Here is a 14,110-nt window from a genome sequence, read left to right as displayed (position 1 = left end):
GCAGCAGGATATTGTACCTTTGCTCCATTATATCAGCCTAATGGAGTGCCAGTACCTGGCCCAGTGAGTTAGGTGGACAGGAGAGGTGGGCTTCTCTGCCAATAGTTCATTGACAGTTAGTGGGAGGGACAACAACGTCATTCAGTTGTTGCAGTCAGAGTTCTTGCCTGGTCACCACTTTTAGCAATTGATCCCCCACACTATATTGATGATCCCTTGAGTCCATTCATGTGGTTGCCATACGTACGACTTCAGACTAAAGAGCCCATATGGTAGTACAAGGATGACTGTCAGGTCTCGGCTTGCTGTGTCAGGAACAACAGATAAAAAAAAAGGTATGGCACCTGCTCTCAAGCAGATCTCAGCTGTACTGTAGTCGTTTTCCTGTGTAGTTCTATACCTAGTGAGAAAGTATGTTACAGCTTCCTCAGAGGTTGTAACATCATAATCATTGTTATGTTGTTTGTTTGGATCTTGCAAAATTCTGACCAAATGTGCTGCTTTTGAATATGATGTGAGATGAAAATAAGTGGTTGTCATACATGTTTTACCATTCCTTCAGAAAAATTGATGTATAATGGCAGATGTGACCATTCTCAGGTACAGTGATGTGTGGCACTCCATTGTGAAGATAGTCATTAAGAGCCCTGACTGTAGCCACTTACATCATTGATGATGTCCAGGAAATATACAGGAAATTAGAGAGAGTGCCCACCACAAGTAACCACATAGCCTCCTTGAAAAGGCATGCAAAGCTGATATGTACACTGACTGGTAGTAGGTGACTAGGAGAAATGTAGCAAAGGATATGACTAGTTTTCTCACACATGTTTGGCAGGCCCAGACAACATTTTTGATGATGACAGCAATATCTGGACAATATGTGTGAAACCTGGCCAACACCTTCATCCTTCTCCACGCCATCAATGCACTCCTTGTAATCTCTTGAGGAGGGGAGGCCTGGCACAGTTAAGATCACAACCGAGCACTCTGACTCTCCTGTGGCCAACAGAAGTACCCCCTAATCAATTATGAGTCTGTGGCACATCAAAGAATATGTCCATAATGTCAGTTTTGAGCAAGTACTCTCATCATTCTGGAACATACATAGTGTACTAATTTGCGAAACTTTAGGTCCCAGTCTGTGAGTCTAGCAACCTCTTAGGCTGCCACATGGTATTTGTACAGTGTGCCTCTGATATTTTTTTCATGCTGGAAGCCAGGTTCCTCATGCATATCAAACTTGTGATCAGGACCCATCAGTAGGTATGACAGGGCATTTGAATTAGAATGATGAGCAGTGGACCAATAATGAATCTCTTCTTCTAGTTGTGTACTCACCTGATGATGGCCGGACGTCTCTGAGCCGAAATATCGTGGCAGAATGTCGACGGGATCCGGCTGCATAACCCGGAAATTATTAGAAGAACAAATATGTCGGGAAAATTTCAGAAGTCACAATGAATCTCTTGTTTATGATGAGGTGGAATTTTTTTCCACAAGAAAACAGAGCATTTTATGATACCTTCAGTAATAGCCAACATTTATTTGGCTATAATTTGCCAGTGCCACTATTTGTGTGTTAGATGTGTATGCAGTTGCTTTAATCTGTACTATCAGGAGACTTATATGACAGAACAGCACCAATCCAGAAATACAAAGCGTCTTTCACAAGGACTATACATTTCCCTTGTGTAAATATGGCTGGGCAGGGAGCAGGATTCAGACTCTATTTTAGCATCTGGAATACTGTCTAGAAAGTGGTAGCTCATTGAAATTTGAGTTATTGTTATTGAAGCTGATGGAAGAGTATGATATCTGTTCACCATTTATTGTAAGTTAGCATGGCTGCCAATTATTAAAGATTGTCCATAACTGTTAAGGATTTATCACCTTAATTATGGAGTTATTTGAAGTTACTAAAAAGTAATAGAAATAGACAGTTTACAATTCAGTGTTTAAAAAAAGTGAAAAAGATAGTGTTCACATTTCCCTAATCATGTGCCTTTAAAATGTTTCATAGATTGTAATGATTTCCTTCCTGAGCACACAGCAAATCTGTCTATGAATGATTTCATCACCATGGCTTACTAAAGGCTTATTTACACTGTGTTTGAAAATTGTTTTGTAGTATTGTTCGCAGCTACTAGTGGAGTACCAATGTTTGCAACGTATTGTTAACATCTTGGCTACACAAGAACAGTGTTTCACAGCTGTGTCAGTACAGGTCAGAGGTACGTTTTTCCTGGCCTGCTACCATTAAATATCATGACGCAGTGGTAGTGTTTGTTTTGGCTCTGTCTATAGTGTTGCATGTTGTCTTTACATTTGTTCCTTTAAGAAATGGAGTGGACAAGAAGCAAAATTTATGAATTTGTCACCGTCTATGAGACAGAGGAGTACCTCTAGAATGTTTGGAGTAATAGTTATCAGAAACATGACTCCCTACAAAAAAATGCTGTGTGGCTTCACATCATCAGCAGTAATATAGATAAAAATATTAAGTCTCTTATTTTGCAATAATGCAGCAGCAACAATAACAGGATTCATTATGTGACTTTGGAAAAAATAGTTGCAAGCAAGTTACATAAGCTGCCACCATGTGAAAGGGTGTTGGGATGTGGGAGGGAGAAATGAATGTATGTAAGAGGCTGCAGTCAGTATTAAACAGGGATTTGGCAGGGGGGCCATGAACTGGAGAGTGACATGTCACATTCATTGTAAGTGTGAGTGAGACTGTGACCAAAGGAGTTTTCTATGTCATGAATGATAATTTGGATTGATTTTAATATGAGTATAAATGTATGGTCAGTTAAATATATCCTCTTTATTTAGGGTAGGAAAATGTCTGAAATGTAGTACTTAAAAGACCTAAATCAGACTTCTAATTTTTAAATTTTTTTGGCTGTGGGTGAGGGGGGGGGTGAGGGGTGAGAGGATAGTGGATAGTGGATCCCTTCTTATTTGCCATATGATTACTGACCTGATAGACTTATCTGAAGGTTGGCAGCTATGAGTTAGTTATAAAAATTTATTTTGCCCAAATTGTCCAAGGCTTCTGCAAACCTTTAGGTGGGTGGAGATGGTGTATTGCTTTGATGTGGTCTGTCAAGGATTCTGAGGTTGCCTTTGTCCAATATGTGGTTGAGCTACTGAACTTTCATTTGGGGAAAAAGCTACACTTGCTTCACTTAAATTTGAGCACACTAAATCTAAGATTTTTAAATAGCTGTTGTAAGTTGTTGAGATGATGCTCCCCAGTAGATCATGTAACTATAATGTCATTGCCTTAAGCATTTTAAAACCTGCAGGAACATTTGCAATGCCAGAAGGTTACCTTATTATAATGAAACAGCCCAAGAGGCAATGGTTATGGATTTAATGGTAACTTTAGGTTACATAGGTTAGATAAATGTGCCTCTGAAAATAACTGATTCCCTGATAACTTTCCCAAAAGCTGTTCTTGACATGGAATTACAGGTGGTGGACAAAAACATGGAAACACTAAAACCACAACACATTACCATGCCTCACACAGTGTAGGAAAATTGTTGGCATTCAGAACAGCTTCCAACTGTCTTGGATTGGATAAATAGAGGTCCCATATGGTTTTCAAGGGAATCTTACACCATTCTTCCTGCAAAATATGCCAAATTCAGGTAAATGATCACAGAACTGGATAGCAATCACATAAGATTCTCTCCAAAGTAGACCACAAAAGCTTGATAACATTGAGATCTTGTGACTGTGGTGGCCACAGGAGATGCAACAATTCATCCTCATGTTCACAAAACCAGTCCTGCAAGCTTTGGAACACAGCCTCATCATTGGAGAAGAAATATTGTATCAGGCGATAGACCTGATAAGCCAAAATGGTTACTTAATCCTTGGCAGTAATGTGACCTTGTATAGTAACCGTGCTGACTGTAGAATATCATGATATGGCTGCCCAAATCATCATCAAACCTGTGCCATTTTCAATTGTTTGCAGGAAGTAGTCTACATCATGGGTTTAAGACACAGTATGCCATCCATAAACATGTCTAAAGTTTGAAAAAATATGAAACAAAACTCATCCAACCAAATGAATTTCTTCCATTCCTCCAAGGTCCAGGTTTTATGTGTCTGGAACAAAATTTTCCTGTTTTGAACATCTTCATCACTGATGTGCAGTTTTGGAATTGCAGCTTGCCCAGCACTTCTCCACTTATTGAGCTATATTTTTGTTGTTTTGGTGCTGACAGGGTTCACGAGTATGACATTCGGTTCTGTGGTGACTTTTGCAGCTGTCAGCCTCTTATTTTTTTGTCGCAATCCTCTTCATTGACCATCTGTCATGATCATTCAACACAATCCTTTATCTGTGTTGGGACTTGGCAGATGGTGCTTTTCTGCTCTCCCTGGTCATGAAATAAATCTTTGTGCCTCTTGAAACACGAAACACTTTGGTTATGGAAACACCCACCATAAGAGAACCAGCAATTTGAAACACTTAGCTCTGATACATTGCAATCAGAACCACACAAACACTATTCTGACCATTACTGGTACTTGCAACATACTGAGGTCAATGCACTGGTGTCATTCATGGTCAAATACAACAGCACCACCCACAGGTTTGGCTAGCATCTGCATTTATGATCAAGAGTGCATTTCTTGTGGTATTTCTATATTTTTGCCCAACCCCTGTAGGTAAATGTTTACATTACATTCAGCATTCATGGATGCTTTGAAATCAACACACACTGAATTATGCCATTAGGCCCTTAATTTATAATAATGGGCATCACCTATTAGCTGAATCACAACACATGATGCCTCCAAACAATTAAGTTCGGTTTTATTTATTTCCTTTGTAGAAATAGGCACGACTCTGGCACATATAAAAATAAGCAGCAGCATTAGGTTCTAATGGTACATGTATTTCAAAATCTTATTCACAACACACATTCAGTTTAAATAAACCACAGTATTCATTACATAAAGCATCCAGATCACTAAATGAAATTCTGTTAGAGATGATGTTAACTGAATCGTGTACTTGAAAGCCAGTACTGGTAGAGGTACGTAGACAGAAAATTTTAATTGCTACTGGTAAAAATGGCAATAAAAATGTTATTGGTCCACATACATCTTGCATGATATATCAGTATGTTTTAGTAGTAATTTTGTATACATAAACTTTGGTATCCACTTGAAAATCCACATTCATGTTACTGATGAGCAGTGTGACCATCAGTTTCAATGGAGTTTTGGTCTTATGCAAGGGTAACTTTGACAGACTGCAGCTACATTCTCACATTTATTGAACCAAAAACACATAGCATTGCTCTGAAAACAATTGTACGAGCTGTGACTACAAAACAATCAGTGCAGGATTTCCTTGCTTTTGCTCCAGTTTGTGATCCATCACTATGTTAACTAACACTGTTGCTATTGGAATTTCTATCTACATTAAGTTGCATTTTTGCTTGAGCCAACATTGAGAGAGAATTTCTAACTACAATCATAATGTGTTTATTTGCACCTTTATGTAATGTCTCCTTAGAATCCTTAGATGATGATATTGTTCTGTCATCAGTTGACTTTAAAGAACAACACTGCTTTGCAGGGCCTGCAAGAGTGTACATTTGGGTGTGTATGTGGTTGTGTGTGAATGTCTACCACAGAAAGAATAAGAGCCTGAATACTAGTGTTAATATTTTTTTCTGTTGTGTATTTCTATGTACCACACATCAGTCAGCTATACGTGAGTAGTTGTCTTTTGTAAGTCAAAGTTAGATGCACATTGTGCAGCTTATGAGGTGACGCCAAATGAATGTTGTAAACTCTGATGTAATTGCAAATGAATTTACTATGTGAAGAACCTCATTAAAACTATGATAAGACTTTCTATGAAAGCTAGCCTAAACTTTGTGGTTGAGAGTTAGACACTTATCCACATTCCAGATTGCAGATTCAGCACAAGATGTATTGCACTTTGAGTACAGAAATGTTCACAGTCTGTTAATACTCTGTAGGTCAGAAAACCCGAGTTTATGTGGCTGATTCACTATCTTATCAGGCTATTCAAGATAATCCAGTAGACATTAGATGTATATGTTTCTTGAAATCTATGGGCGAGAAACTTCACAAAACATAGAACAAAAAGCTGTTAGGTTCTGAAAATTGTTGAAATCAGTGAACCAGCTTCTAAATGTGGATACTAGAAAACAGTAACAAAGCATACTGAACATGAACATAGGAAATGCTACCAGCCTTGTAAACAAACAGAAACAGTTGGAGACATGTGAGGCACATTTTAAAAGTAAGTACCATTTTGAAACATGGTCACTAGAGCTGTGTGGTCACTGCACTGCACATACATGAAAGAACCTTCAGCTGTTGGATATTTGCAAACACCATTATGATACCTTTCACTAGCTTGAATCTTTATTTAAACATGTTTAAAATGAGTCTGCTGATTACAGGTGCCACTGACTGTGAAATATGTGCTGTTATTAATATCCCAAGTGCAAGAGACATGAAAGCTGCTGAAATTCATTGGCACATTAGTAAAGAACATGAAGAGGACACGATGAGTGTTGGAATGGTTAGAAAATTGCATAGAGTTTTTAGAGATGGCCGCACAAATGTGCACAATGAGAAATGAAGTGGACAACATCCATCATTAATTATGACATGCGTGTTGAAAGTTGATAAAAAATTAGAGCAGTTGCTACATGATTTTTCCATTATCTCCTATCTGTTGTCACATTTCAAGGAGTGTTCTGTGTGATATTGTGGCAGAACACATACAGTATGGGAAGTTGTGCATGTGCTGGATTCCAAAAATGCTGACTGAGTTGCACAAGATCTATTAAAAGCCAGTGCAGTCACATTTCTCCAGGGTTTGATTTAGAAGGGAATAAGTTTTTAAGGCAAATTGTTACTAATGATGAAACACAGGTCACTCATATTATATCAGAATCAAAATGACGGTCCTTGGAATGGGGGCATTTAACATCACCCAAGAAACTGAAGTTCCTGCAAACAATTTCAGCCAGAAAAGTAATTGTAGTGTGTTTATGGATAGACAAAGTGTTTTGCTTGTTGATTTTTTGCCTCTGGATAGCACGGTGAATGCAGATAGTTATTGTGATATCTGAGAGAAATTGCACTGAGCAGTTCAAAACAGAAGACATGGCATGGTCAATGGAGGTATCATTTTGCTATCCACCTGCATATTTCTCATTGTATTCAAAATCTCATTGTGTTGTATATTTGGGAACTATTTGATTATCCTGCTTATAGCACCTAGTGACTATCATTGTCCTTGCACTTAAAGAAGAACCATTCCTGTCAGCACTACAAGGAAAATGATAATGTCAAAATGTCAATGCATGACTAATTAAAAAATCGGATGGCAGATTTCACTCAGGATTGATTTTAATATGATACAGTAAGTGACTTAATATATGTGGAAATTAGCTTGATGCCCAGGCTTTCATATAAAAATTGGGCTGTTCTAATATTGCTTTTGATTTCTTATTTCACTTTAAAATAATATTCACTTTCAGTGAATCTCATGACTGCAAGTAATGTGAGATCAGATCCGAACCAATGTACAAGTCAGAATCATCTTAAACAGCAACATATAATTACACAAAATTTCAACTAAAGTCCATGTTCAGAGAAGGGAGGTAACAAATGTAGTAGTGGACCAGTGGCAATTCCATATGATGTGTTTGCTATATTCCCTGGAGTTGGAGTCAGGGAAGATGAAAGCAGAATTGTCTGCCTCACAGATAATAATTACTCTCTGAATGTTACCTCCATATTGTTGGAGTTGTGGACATTGCAGTAGTGTTTCTATGTTGGGTGATTAATAAACAGAGTTTTCAATAGTTTTATGAGAAATTGTGCTTTGTTTCCTCCACCACCCCCCTCACACAAAAACTAATCAGTTTGTCCCCTCACCTGCCCCCCCCTCCCCCCCTCACCATTCCCCTTTCCCAGCTAGGATTTCTGTTGACTGTAGTTAGTGAGAGACTCTGCATCAGAGTCAGTGAGAAAATACATAGTGAAAAGAGCATGACAATCAACAAATTGGAAATATATATTTTTGTCAATAGACCTAATGTGAACAGAAGAATGGAGGTAACCTGGAGACAGGAGATGACCACCAACAAGACTGGATGCAGAGAAAGAGCACATGAAATTTATGTCATAGGGGTTGAATACAGTGCTTGAACCTCTGACAGCGCCCTCAGGAACCTCATCAGGAGGAGTCAGTTGTTGACACAGCTTCAAACTGAGATTTTATTGAGCCATACCACCACAAAAGACCTTGAGGACACAGATCATTTCTTGCTTTATTCAAAAAATGATCTTTTGAACTGGCAGATGGGTACTGGGCAGTCAGGTTCTAAGCAGCAGATAGATTCTATAGTGAGAGATATTTTCATATGGACATGTGGCAATTATCGTAGAGTGACAGGGGCTACTGAACTTATACAAAGAAGAGCAGTACAGATTCTCACTGGTTTGCTTGACTCATATGTGAACATCACAAGAGCATGGAAAAAAGTGTTTTTCTGTAAATCCTTTCATAGGAATCTTCAAGAACCAGTATTAAATGAGGAATCTAGGAATATACTACAGTCCTCTACTTACTGCTTCTGTGAGAATTGTGAGGACAAGGCAAGACTAATTATAGCTTCCAGAAATGCATTCAAGCACTCATTCTGATTTGCAATACCATAGGAAGTACACTTTGCCAAACACTTTACAATGGGTGTTGAGTATGGACATGGATGTAGAGAAATGTAATAGAATGTAGGTTCAGATTCATAGTAGGTAAGGGAGTAAATTTGTTTTTGGTAAGAGTGGAAAGCTTGTGGGCAATGAGTTGCAGACACCCATAAAGCTGTGCTGATGTAAAACTTTAAAAATGTAATGAAGTGATACATCAGGACATTTACCAAAACTAATGTAAAAGATATAGAAAATGTGATACTATAACTAAAAAGTTAAACATCAGCAGGATGGGATGGTATATCAACAAATGTGTTAAAAACAGTATCTAAAATAATTGTACAGCCACTATCTGCAATAGTTAACCAGTCCCTTCAAGAAGGTTATTTTCCAGATACACTGAAGTGCACAGTAGTTAAGTTACTATTCAAAAAAGGCACAAAAAATGTATGGGAAACTATCACCCAGTCTCTCTTCTTCTGACACTATCAAAAATATTTGAAACAGTAGTCACCATACAAACTCAAAATTTCGTAGAAAAATTTAAAACAATCTCAAAAAATTAGTATGGATTTCAAAAAGGAAAAACCACAGTGTCTGCTATAAACCATTATGTAGATAAAATTAAGTCCTCTGTAGAAAACTCACTGCATGCCACAGGAATTTTTGTGACAGTACTAGAATAGTTTAAGTCCTATCTAACCAACCAACCTCCAAATTGCTCACTGTTGAAGAAATTTACTTTATTTCGGTAATCTTCTACATTGATGTTTGATTTGTTTACATTTATAAAGAATAAATTAAATAATTAAGAAATTTGAGCAGGATTTAGAATAGTTTTATCCTCTATCTTAATTTCAGAAATATCATGGTCTCTAGCTGTGGCACATGTTTTGTCTTTGATCACTGGCTGTGATGCCTTTGATTTGTTTTCACTATCCAAAATATAACTATTACTTGCCAGTTCTTTTGCTGCCTCTATAAAATTTTTAAAAATATTTTTATAATTTTTACATAGGTTAATTACATCACAGGAGGGGAGAAGGGAAGGGCTGACAGTGCCCTCTGGTGGTGGTGTTGTGAACTTGGTCAGTTGGACTCCGGATCTCATGGTGAACACACTGGATGGAACTACTGTCTGTGACAACTCAAATTGTTTAACTAACACAATGCATACTTATATCTGCCTATCCGGCAGCCCAGCACAGACTGAGTCCTTTCCCCACCAATTTCCAGATGGGGGAGTTGAGGGAAGGGGAGCAATGTGAACAAAATAAAGACTTACGTCCAGCCTGTCTGGCACCCAGCACAGATTGAGTTTTTTTCCTACCAATTTCCCATTGAGATAGAGGAGAGGTGGGGAGTGGGAGGGATGTGGGTTAGGTTAGTGGAGGAAGCCCAATTGACCTATTTTCCTGCCAAAATTTGAACTTCTTGTCATTACGTCACTGCGACGTTGCCACATCTGTGGTGGCCATCTTGAATAAATTTGGCAGCAGTGCTGATTGGGGCTCGGCTCTCCTTGTCCCATTTTGTTTCCAGAAACACTGAAACACATATTTTTTAATTTCTAATGGCGAAGACAAATACAAATTACCATAGATGTAGCTTAAAAATCCTTTAGTAGTTCTTTAGTAATCATTTGTTTTCGAAAAAGCTTTCACCATTGTTTCAACCCCTTACCGGTTGAATTTCCAAAAATTGTGAATCATATATTTTTTTATTTTCTGACTGAGAAACCAAGTACCAGTTTTCATAGCTTAGCTTCAAAATTCCCTTAATAGTGACATACTTTCAAAAAGCCTTTCATCTTCTGTTTAACCCCCTTAGGAGTGGAATTTTGGACACTCCCTTCTTAAAAGATGCCTACAGAATAAGTCAGTGAATCAGTCTGACCCTGTTTCACCCCTTTTGGGGTTGAATTTCAAATGGTTCAAATGGCTCTCAGCACTATGGGATGGTTGAATTTCCAATAAGAGGAAAGCAAGTATTTTTTCATCTGTAGCCTAGAAGCCAAACACCAATTTTCAAAGATTTAGCTTCAAAAATGTTTCCACAATAAAATATTTTCATAAAATGTTTCACCCCCTTAAAGGTTGAATTTCCAAAAATGCGTATATTTTATTTCTGACAAAGAAGCCAAATACAAAAATTTCATAGATTTAGCTTCAAAAATGCTTGCACAATGAAATATTTCCATGAAAACTTTCACCCTCCCCCCCCCCCCCACCCCCACACACACACATATCACCCCCATAGGGGCTGAATTTCCAAGAAGAGTGAACCAGCATTTTTTATTACTATCTGGGAAACCAAATTTAAATTTTGATAGATTTAGCTTTAATAATGATTTCATAATAAAATAATATCATAAAAAATCTCATCCCCTATTTCACATCCTTAAGGGTTCAATTTCCAAAAACACAAAAACACATATTTTCTGTTTGTAACTGAGAATCTAAATACCAAAATTCATATATATGTAACATTAAAAATACTTTACTAGTTCTTTAAAAATGAAATATTTTCCAAAAAGTTTTCACCCACTTTTCAGCCCCACAGGGTTATGTTCCCAAAAATGCTGAAATATTTATTTATTTATTTCTGACTGTCAAACCAAGTACCAATTTTCATAGTTCTAGCTACAAAATTGTCTCAATAGTGACATTTTTCATATTTCCTTGATTCCATATTTCATATTGGAATTCTGAAAAATCCCTTCTTGAATGATGCCTACAGTACAAATATACCCCTTCTCCAAATTTCAAGCTTCTGTTCTTAGTGGTTTGGGCTGGGTGATGATGAGTCAGTCAGTCAGAACACTCATTGCCCTTTATATATAGAGATTAAGTATAGTTTCCGGAAACATTTTTTCACATAATTCATCCTTCAGAAGTAATAATATTAGAATAATTTTTTGGATGTGGTCGTGTACAGCTTTAATGAGTGTTAATAACTGTGTGATGCATATACAGCTGTACAGCTATTATTAGTGATGGAATGATATAATCTGATAACTGACAATATTATGAAATGGAAAGTTGCTAATCACTATATTGCAGAGATGCACAACAAGACCATCAAACAAAGCTTTCGGCCAGACAGGCCTTCATCTGAATTAGACAACAACAACTACAATAAAACAATAATAACACACACACAGACATAGCCTGTTTGTCCAAAGGCTTTGTTTGACAGTCTTTCTGTTGTGCTTATCTTTGACTCAGCATCTCCGGTATATGGTGAGTAGCAGTTGTCCTTTTCATAATATTGTCATTATTCCATCCTGGATTTTCCATTGTTTAATCAGATAACTGTTATTTCAATTACACAACTGCATAGATGAGATGTTTTTTGTACCTGATGATGGTCTGATCCTAGACCAAAATCAATTGTCTCTAATAAAATATGCTGATACTACTGTGTATCACATAATGCAATTCTTAACAGTATTAATATTACACTATGCAGCTCTGTATCTTATACAGTCTTAATCCACTGGCACTGAAACTTTGCCAGGTGTCATTATGACTTACAAAAATGGAAGTTGAAAAGCATTGTTGTCTAGGACACCCCAAGGAGTACCTTCAGCCAGTTACTTAGTTGGGAGGCTTCTGTTTCTTTGCGCATAGTGGTATCATCTATTTCCTGAGTTTGTATAGTGTCTCTTATGTGTTGCTGTTGAGTGTAGATGATAAAAAAATCCACTGCCGAGGCTCACACTGGCTAAGAAAGTGATGTCAAGGACATTAAATTTTAGAGAAGTAAGAAAAATGGAACTTTTACTTGTGTGTTCCTAACAGCTGGCTACACATTTTCTAGTGATTCTAGATGACATCAACCTCTTGAATTAGTTGTAGAATGCCTCACACAGAATTTGATACACATGCACTGTTCTGTTTGTGGATCCGTTCTAAAATCACCACGCAACCAAACATAGAGTATTATGGAAATCACTATGGACACGAAACACATCCTCCCAGCTGAATGCCACTCCACACACTGACTCATCATATATGCAGCTCTTGCCACCTAGCAGTGCAAAGATCTACTACTCCTACTTTCCAGAGTGCAGCACCAGTCCTGAAAATTTTGGATTCCACCTCGTATGCACACACAGACGTTCTTTTTTTTAGGTTTGTTGCTGATGCTTATGAAAACTTGTATGATGTGACAATACTACATAAGAATCAATTAAGTCCAAGAATCTTGCAAAAGTGATGCAGACATACCAAAAACTAAGTGAGGATCTTCCTATTTCCCTTGTGACGTACAATGATGTACATTAAGTCATTTTCTTTTTATTTTATTTCTTCTGGGTGGGCACCATAACCTTGATTAATTTAATGAAGACATAATTTACACTAGGCTCTTATTTTAAAATGATACTTTACTAACCATTCTGCTAGTTAATTACAAGATTTACTCATTCTCATGTGCATAACAAATTTGTAAGAAGTATAAAACTGAAATCATATGTCATGCACAGTTACATATTATATCATGGTCCTCAGTGCACACAAACTTGGCTTATGTCTCAACAAACCACATATACTCACAACCATTTGCAGTTATGCCACTTGTGTACAAGTATACACAGGAAACTTTTCACACCCTTCCTGGCAGATTAAAACTGTGTGCCCAATCGAGCCTCGAACTCCGCGAAAGGCAAAGGTCTCGAGTTCGAGGCTCGGTCAGGCACACAGTTTTAATCTGCCAGGAAGTTTCATATCAGCACACGCTCCACTGCAGAGTGAAAATCTCATTCTGGAAACATCCCCCAGGCTGTGGCTAAGCCATGTCTCCGCAGTATCTTTTCTTTCAGGAGTGCTAGTTCTGCAAGGGTCGCAGGAGAGCTTCTGGAAAGTTTGGAAGGTAGGAGACGGATACTGGCAGAAGTAAAGTTGTGAGTACCAGGCATGAGTCGTGCTTCAGTAGCTCAGTTGGTAGAGCACTTGCCCGCGAAAGGCAAAGGTCCCGAGTTCGAGTCTGTCGGGCACACAGTTTCAATCTGCCAGGAAGCTTCATATCAGTGCACACTCTGCTGCCGATTGAAAATCTCATTCTGGATCCTATGTGTAATTGTGTTCTGTTTTATGTGCCTCACAATGATGATGTGTCAATATCTTTTATGTACCTGAGAATGAGGAATCCTTGAAAGTAGTTACTAGTACTTAATAAAGTATTGTTTTAAAATAATGGCATGATGGAACTGCTGTTGTTCTTTAAAGCCTATATTCTTTCTAATTATAAATAACTTTTTCATGGAGAAAGGGAGAAATGCTTGAGAACATTGTGAAATGAAATTGTACATTTTATTAGTAAACGGAGCCAAGCATTTAATAAATAATGTGGTAACTGGTACCCAGAGTAA

At 37.6% G+C, this 14,110-nt stretch overlaps 1 protein-coding gene across 2 annotated transcripts in view; it reads left to right on the top strand.

Moving 5' to 3' along the window:
• The window catches only part of LOC126336641 (uncharacterized), a 184,822-nt gene that overhangs the window by 128,857 nt on the left and 41,855 nt on the right, over window positions 1-14,110 (top strand). The window lies entirely within an intron of this gene.

This window comes from Schistocerca gregaria, chromosome 2 (assembly GCF_023897955.1).
Source record: "Schistocerca gregaria isolate iqSchGreg1 chromosome 2, iqSchGreg1.2, whole genome shotgun sequence".
Lineage (NCBI taxonomy): Eukaryota > Metazoa > Arthropoda > Insecta > Orthoptera > Acrididae > Schistocerca > Schistocerca gregaria.
The sequence above is the reverse complement of the archived record's forward strand: the minus strand, read 5'-3'. Positions and strand labels throughout refer to the sequence as shown.